Source organism: Cibotium barometz, chromosome 59 (genome assembly GCF_041138505.1).
Source record: "Cibotium barometz isolate CiBa-2024 chromosome 59, ASM4113850v1, whole genome shotgun sequence".
Lineage (NCBI taxonomy): Eukaryota > Viridiplantae > Streptophyta > Polypodiopsida > Cyatheales > Cibotiaceae > Cibotium > Cibotium barometz.
Genome location: NC_141104.1, coordinates 3,513,547 through 3,521,553, shown reverse-complemented (window position 1 = coordinate 3,521,553; position 8,007 = coordinate 3,513,547).

Below are 8,007 nucleotides of genomic sequence, written 5' to 3'. Positions count from 1 at the left end.
TCCTTGAAATTGTAGAGCCATGTAATTCTTATTCTTCCAAGTGAATATTAAAAACTGTTTCTCTAAAAGTGTTGTAAATTTAATTTTATTTCATTTTCATAAATTGTAATGGTTTTTTTAAGTCTATTGTGTTTCGAATCCATTAATATGTAAGAAAATAAAGATAAGTATAAGTAAGTACAATTGTAAATATAAGTATAAATATATATTTAAGTGTAAATAATAATATAATTAATTATCCTAGAAATATAAATATGATTTATGATTTCTTATATTTTAATGAAGTGTCATTAATTTTAAGTCTATAGATATAAGTATAAAAATAAATATAACTTTAAGTATATATTTAAGTGCAAATAATAATATAAGTAACTTTGTAAATAATATAATAATAATAATAATATGTAACAAGAAATATAAGTATGATTTATTATTTATTATATTTTATTGAAGTGTCCTAAAGTATAAACATAAGGTATTAAAATAAATATAAACTTATAGAAATTTTAATTACAATAATAAACATAAGTATAAAGTGTATCCATTCAGCCTCACGAAACCCAAAGTAATGACCCACCACTAGCCTCATTGAGTGTCATCACCATTGAAGGGGTGGAGTAGCTCCTCATGCAGGATGTGTTGGAGCTCTTGGAGTTTTAATGAAATAAATATTACTCCATTAAAACTTGAATAAAATATATATTACTTTATTAAAGTTTTAATGAAATAATACATAAATTTATATTTATAAGTATAAGTAGGGGTTATTTTCATTCACTTCTATTGCATTCTCTATCTCTCACTTTCTATCCACCTGGCTTGGTTGCTCCCTTTACGCCTTCACCATGGCTTCTCTTCATGATGGGTTTGCACAGTGGAAGAGTGATACCTGTTAACGGTCAGATGGGGGATCGGATTTACCCTAGGTTTTGTTATAGTGTTGAGCTAGAGAATATATTTAGGACTCTAGAGCCTGATAGCTCAGTGTTTGCATATTTTTGCACGGGATGTGATGATATCACATTTTTTATCCCTGACTCCATTGCTTGGTGGATACCCCTAGAGTTCCTCTTCTCCACCATGAAGAGTGGTGACAACCATAGAAAGGTTGTGCAAAGAGAACTTGCACATGTTCCCCCCCTTCTGATCTACCTCTGTGCCCCTCACTTTTGAGGCGGCAGACCCGATCGATCTCATCGAGCGGGATATTGCCTTTGCTATTTGTATATTATGCTTTGATTTTTAAGAGAATGATGCGGAGCTAGTGGTGCATCTTCTCACCTATGAAGAGAAGGAGCCAGAGGAGACAATCCTGGACAAGCAAGAGGAGCAAGCACGTAGCTTATCTTTGGACTTGTCGACTATCCACTAGGAGGTAGCCCATCCTATTGAGAATGCAAAACTTACATCATTGAGTGCCATCACTATAGATGGTGTTGAGTACTTGCTCATGCAAGATGTCCTTGAGGTCTTGGAATGTGAGGGAGGAAGAGCTGTACTGCCACCTTGTCCGAGATGTTGATGAAGACCTCATTGACTTTGACACTTTGGATGTCCCACAAGTAACTGAGATTGGCCAATACGATGGCACGAGCATGGATGATGTCTCTACAATCATCCACATCCAAAGAAGTGCTGCAGAAGCTATCTATGTCAATGAATTTGCATCAAGAGTTGGTGGAACAAGGAGTGGCAGAGGAAGAGTGCAGATTTGAAGGAGTACATTGGCAAGATCTTCCAAGACATCATTGTCTTTCACAAAGTATGCTCCCTTGATGGACAAGTCTCTCTCATGAAGATCAAGGCTTTAACAAAGAGTGATGCATTCAAGTCCATGCCTGTGAAATCAAGCTTAGAGAAGGTGGTTCTTGTGAAGCGCTACAAGCTCCTATATTTTTCCAAAGCTCAACATGGAGGGAAGATTCATTCACTTGTTGGCCTAGGCCTTGCTACTGGGAAGATTGATCTTCATGCTATCCAACTGGAGCTTGATAGAAATTTTGTTGTTATTCCTTTGCTTAAAGCTCCTATTGACTCTGTTGAGCCTAGTACTAAGAGGAGTAGAGTTTAGGGTTTTTATACTTGCTTCTATGTCATGATGTAACAGTTTCTATATTAGTAAGAAAATACTTTTGAAGTCTTGTTATATTCGTGCGATTAACAATACATTTAATCATTAATTTAAAATTGAAATCACAATCCAATTATGATTGCCAGTTTTATAGTCAAGTAGACACTTGGCAAGGATTTAAAAAAAATAAATTTCATTAAGTAAAGCATTTACATCATGATCACATGAGGTTACATTGTGGCATATACATGAGATTACAAGATCTCCCTAGAACTGTGGCTTATCACCATAATCTTCCCTCCACTTCCACATGCAAAGAACTAGTCACATATCTTTTTCAGATGGTGACTCTCTTAGCATGGACTGCTACGTACACTATGTCACTATACATGTCCACCAAAAAAGCTTCAGTAACCTCTTGAAGAGCTTCCAAAGCTACTGATGTCCATTGTGTGGAAGCCTCACTAGTGCCTGACCCAAAAATGCCATCAAGATATCTGGCTCTCGTTCAATTCATCCATGATCTCCCTAACGAGGTGATGAAAAGGTCTCCTCGGGATCAGAAGGTCTATCATCTTCTAATACTTTCTTAAGAGCAATGGTGCCAGGTTTCCACCGACATTTGCGATGTGTGGGCAGTGGTGGGGGCTTGACCTTCACGGGATCAACCCTCTTGGCAGTCTGCCTAGTGCGAGCCATGTTCTTGAAGAAGATAAAACAAGAATATAATGAAAATGAAAGACTCTAAACTTATATTTATAACTTCAAAAACTGAAAACATAACTTATATTTATATTTTTATAGAATGAAAATAAATAACTCTTAAATTTTTTAATAATCCTTATTATATTTAGTAATTTCCTTATTTATAAGAGCCCCTCTAATGCAACATCTCACTAATTCCCTAGGGTTTCTAAAACTTCATTGTATATTTAAAGTAATCTAATTTTTAAAGTAAATTTTTCTTATTTTTTTTAGTAAAGATAAAACTTTTAAAATTTCTAAATTCATTGAAATTTTATACACTTACTTTCTTTTATGCATACATCTGTGAAAAATCCTAAATCCATATGAGGACTGTGAATAAAAAATAATGCCTTTGATAAACTTGAAAAACTATATAAGAGAAAAAGATAATAACACCCAAGATATTGAGAAAGAAACATCAAATTGTACTTGTATTAAAAACACTTCTCATAGATTACAAGTACATTGAAACATAGGTTTATAATGCATCATATGATTTACTCAAATCATATTATCCATGTTCAAACTGAAGGCATCGCTATTATTTTATGAGTCCTTTGTACGAGTCTCAAATCCTTGACCATAAGAGTGATGCGCTTCGCATGAATAGCTGCCAACTGACCATCATGCATGAGGTCCACCGAATATGCCTCACCTACTTCTTGAAGAGCTAGCAATGCTTGGGCTGACCATCATTGCACATTGTTGACTGTAGAACCAAGTCTTGCACAGAACCTATTACGAGACATTCACTAGAGATCTTGCAATATCTCTCTCTCACCAGTCTTGCAAATGGCACCCTCGGTATGATTAAGTTTGTAATTTTCTAATACTTCCTTATTTCTTGAATATTAGCAATATACAGTTGGCTAGGAACCCAGTTTTTCATGCTCGCACGAAGCATATAGAGGTCCACTACCATTTTGTCAGAGAAAAGGTTTTGGCAGGAAATGTTGACCATGTTTATGTCAGCACACAGGATTAGGTCGCTGACATCTTCACCAAAGCATTGGGTAGTACAGAGAAGCTCCGTAGATTCAGGGCTTCGCTTCATGTACATGAGATGGAGTTGAGCTCGAGGGGGAGTGTTGAGATATCGAGCTCATCTATTGAGGCGGTAGACACTGATGACCCGCTTGGGGGTTAGGCCCCACACTTACACCACTAGCATGGTTGGTGAGATCATGGGTGATATGCGGTGGACACTGATGTCCCACCTGGGGGATAGGCCCCACACTTACACCACTAGCATGGTTGGTGAGATCATGAGTGATATGCGGCCAGTGGGATGACATGTGGCTGTGTGATAGCCATTCTAGAGACTGGCATAGTTATAGCGCCAGCTCATTTAGTTGGATTCACACTATAGAGAACCCTAGTATGTATTCGGTTGAGTACCTTTTCATATTTTATCTTTGTATATGGTGTGTTGAGTGTTGTGTGAAGAAGAAAAAGATTTTCAGCCTCTCACCTTGTGTGTTCTCTTTTAGGTGTTGTGAGTGTGTGTGTGCTTACAAGAGCTCAAGCTCTCTTCTCCCCTGCATCTTTTCAGGGCCTAAAGTTTAAACCCTTAAAGATATTATCAAACCTTAGAAACCCCTCTTTTAAAAATATCATACCATGTAAAACCTTTGCAGTTTAATCTAGTGCTATAAAAAACCTTAAACTTACCTATTCTTGTAAGAGATTCACTTTAGGCCTCAAATTATGCTGTTTTTAATAAAAATGTAAATTTAATTTTTACAAGTGAACTCCAAATATTTGTAGTTTCATCGTCACTATTTGCAGGTTTTTTGGTGAACACTGAACCAAGCTATGGCAGAGTAGGAGGTACAAGGATAGCCTAGCAGGTGGTAAAGGCCTACAAAATGTTGTTGGGGGAAGAGGATGTTGGGCACGTAGGGTAGAGAGATGCCACATGTGTGGGAAAAAAGCACAGTCCAGACTACACTGTTTTGGCAAGATCAGAATGCAACAACAGCATATGTGAAGAATTTCATGATGTGAGTCGCTTTTCTGATCACCGCCAAAGATAGAGTGAGGGTCGTCTCATGTGTGTGTGCATGTGTTAGGACCTCACGGTTTGAGAAATTGAACAGGAAATTATAATTTTGAACAATCTTTTTCTTTATACTTAAATCTAAATATAACTAAAGCTTAAAATTTTTGAGGAGGTGTTTTTCCTTCTTCCCAATTTGAGAACGATTTTATAGAAATCGAATAATTTCTAGGTTAAGCTGAACCTATCTTTTCCCAAACCCTAGATTGTGTGTTTTTTAACCCCAATTGTGTTCTTTTGAAGCTAAAAAGAGCTTTTTTATAAGGCACCCAAAGTTTTTTAAATGAGAAGAGACTTGTTTTAGTTAAAAGTAGTGAGAATTTTTTTTTAAACACACAAAAGCACACTCTTTTATAAACCAAGCTCCTACGTTGAGGTTAAACATACAAGGGACTCCTACCTTGATTCAGCATGGGATAAACCTAAGCTTGTATTTTTCTTTTGTACACAAAATTGAGGTAAAGTATTCATGCCTTCATCTCAATGTTATTTTTCACAGTATTTTGGGTGTTTTTTCGTTTATTTTTGTAAAATTCTAGAATCAACATGTAATTTTTTTTTTAACGTGATGGTAGTAGTAGAAGAAACCCTTTCTTGATCGTGCCAGGCATACCAAGGTAGGTATAGGCATAGGAACATGGGGCTTTTATACCATAGAGTATATGGGAGTTTTGGTAGGCTTTCACTACTACAAGACAAGCAAATACCGACATCTCTTCCGATGAAAAATATTTTCTTGCCAAATTTACAATCGTCCATATGCGTGTCAAAAAAAGTGTCGTATAATCATCGAAAACATCATCCAAATAGCGTCAAAACAGATGTCACAATAAATGCCAGAAGTGAATTATTTCTGACGATCATTTCGATGTATGCAAGGATTTAGGGGAAGACCAGGTGCCGCCTGATATGATGAAGAAGAACAAGTTTGTAGCCGGGCTTAAGAGGAGTATTCACTGGAAAGTGGAATTGAAGAAGCCCAGGTCTTTTGAGGATGCGGTAGAAATTGCTAAGTCAAAAGACTGGAAGCTGCACAACGAATGAATCAGCTGGGGATGATTCCAGTTGTAGCACAGCCAGAGATTCGTAGAGTGGAGGCTACACCCATGAATGCAGTGATTGAGAGGATGAAGCCCACTGAAGCCCAAGCTATGCAGATGGTGCCTCAAGCTAGTCAAGGAGTACCTATGGTTCCTGCAGGTTCTGATGAGGGATTGCAGCAGGATATGAAACAGATGGTTGATCTTATGAAGAATATGAGCTTAAATTTAATGGGAAATACAGGTGGTGGACATGGTAGAGACCGTGGCAACAATCATGAGGGGGGAGATGGACAAGCAGGGTATGGACGTGGTCGCGGTAGGGGCCGTCGTTTCATCCCTAGATGCTAGAACTGTGGTGAGCTTGGTCATCTGAGTACAGATTGTGATAAGCCTCAGCGTATGGGTGGTGATATGTACCCACTACTTTCACAGTTACCTGACAGGTCAAATGATTATGGTATTGATATCAGGGATCAAGCAGGCCCCAGTGGAATCACAGCTAAGGAGAAGGGAAAGGCAAAGGTCATGAATGTTGTTACTCTAGAGAATGTTCAGGTGAGAGAGGAAGGGGATGTGATGCCTGTTGGCAAGCGCACAACAGATGAAAGAGAAGGAAAAGGGGTGGCTCGACCCAGCCATAAGAAGGGGAAGCAGCAGGAAGGAGAAGATGTGAAAGCCAAAAGGAAACGGAAGCCTCGTAGAAGGTTCCAGGTGTCAGACTTCCCACTGGGGGATGGGCAAACCAGCTATGACTTGAAATCTGATTTGGTAAACAGGAAGGCCAACATCACCTTTGGGCAGTTGGTGGAGATGGTGCCAAAATTGAGAAGGCAATGGAAGAGACTGGTGAATCCAATGGAAAAGGAGTCAGGGAAGAGGTCAGTTAAAGTATTATCTTTGGAGGAGCTTCCAGATATTTGCCCTATTGTGGAAGTATGGAGTAAAGGTAGGAACCTTGATCAGGCCTATATTGATGGAGGAGCTCAAATCTGTGTGATTACCCAATCATGTGTGGAGCAATCAGGCTTGAGGGTGTCTGGGGTTTCTGGTTTTCGAATCAGGATGGCTAATCATCAAAAGGTAAAATGTCTTGGTATGATAAAGGAATTGGAGATTGAAGCTTTTAATGTCAAAGCTACTGTAGATTTTCATGTGATGCCTGCGGGTCTTGGTGCTTTTCCAATTATTCTTGGACGACCCTGGTTGCGAGTGGTGGGTGCAGTACAGGACTGGAGGTATGGAACCATTTCTTTGCATAATAAGCAGGGTAATAAAAAATCTTTTGAGATGCATAGTAGGAGATCTTTGAATGATGTGTGGGAGAGGCCACAGGATTCAAGTGAAGAGGAAACTACCACCAGTACTGAATCAGAGATGGATTCATCGACCACTGCTTCTAGTGGAGAAGGGGCAGATGTGGCTTTCCTAATATCAGAGCAAGAAAGTAATGAAGATAAAGAAGTGCATGAAGTGGGTGCTGAGGGAGAAGATACTATGGGGTCATATGAAGTGATCGAGGAATTACTGCAGCCAAAGATAGAAGTGAAGAAGAAACAGGAGCTGATTGAAGGAATGCTAAGTCCGGATCTCTCGAGTGGAGAAAAGGTTAGATATGTTAATATGCTGTCTCATTTTCCAGAATTGTTCATTACTTCTTATAGAGAGATTCGAGGATTTAAAGGGCCAGACTTGAGGATTGAATTGAAAGAAGGTGTAAAAACAGTTAGGCAAAAGCTTCGCAGGATGGGACGAGAACAAATGCAGGCCGTGAGAGAGGAAGTTGATAAGCTGTTGAGTGCAGGTTTCATTACACCAGTGGATACAGCTGAGTGGGTAAGTCCTACGGTGGTGAGTCCAAAGAAGGGTGGCAGGTGGCGTATATGTGTGGATTTCAAGCCTTTGAATGCTGCTACGAAGAAGGATTCTTACCCCCTATCTTTTTTGGATGAGATCTTGGATACTGTAGCTGGTTATGAAAGGTATAGTGTTTGTGATAAGTATTCAGGTTATTTCCAGTTAAAGATTGCAGAAGAAGATCAACGCAAGACGACTTTCATTACACCGTGGGGGTGTTTCTGCTACAAAGT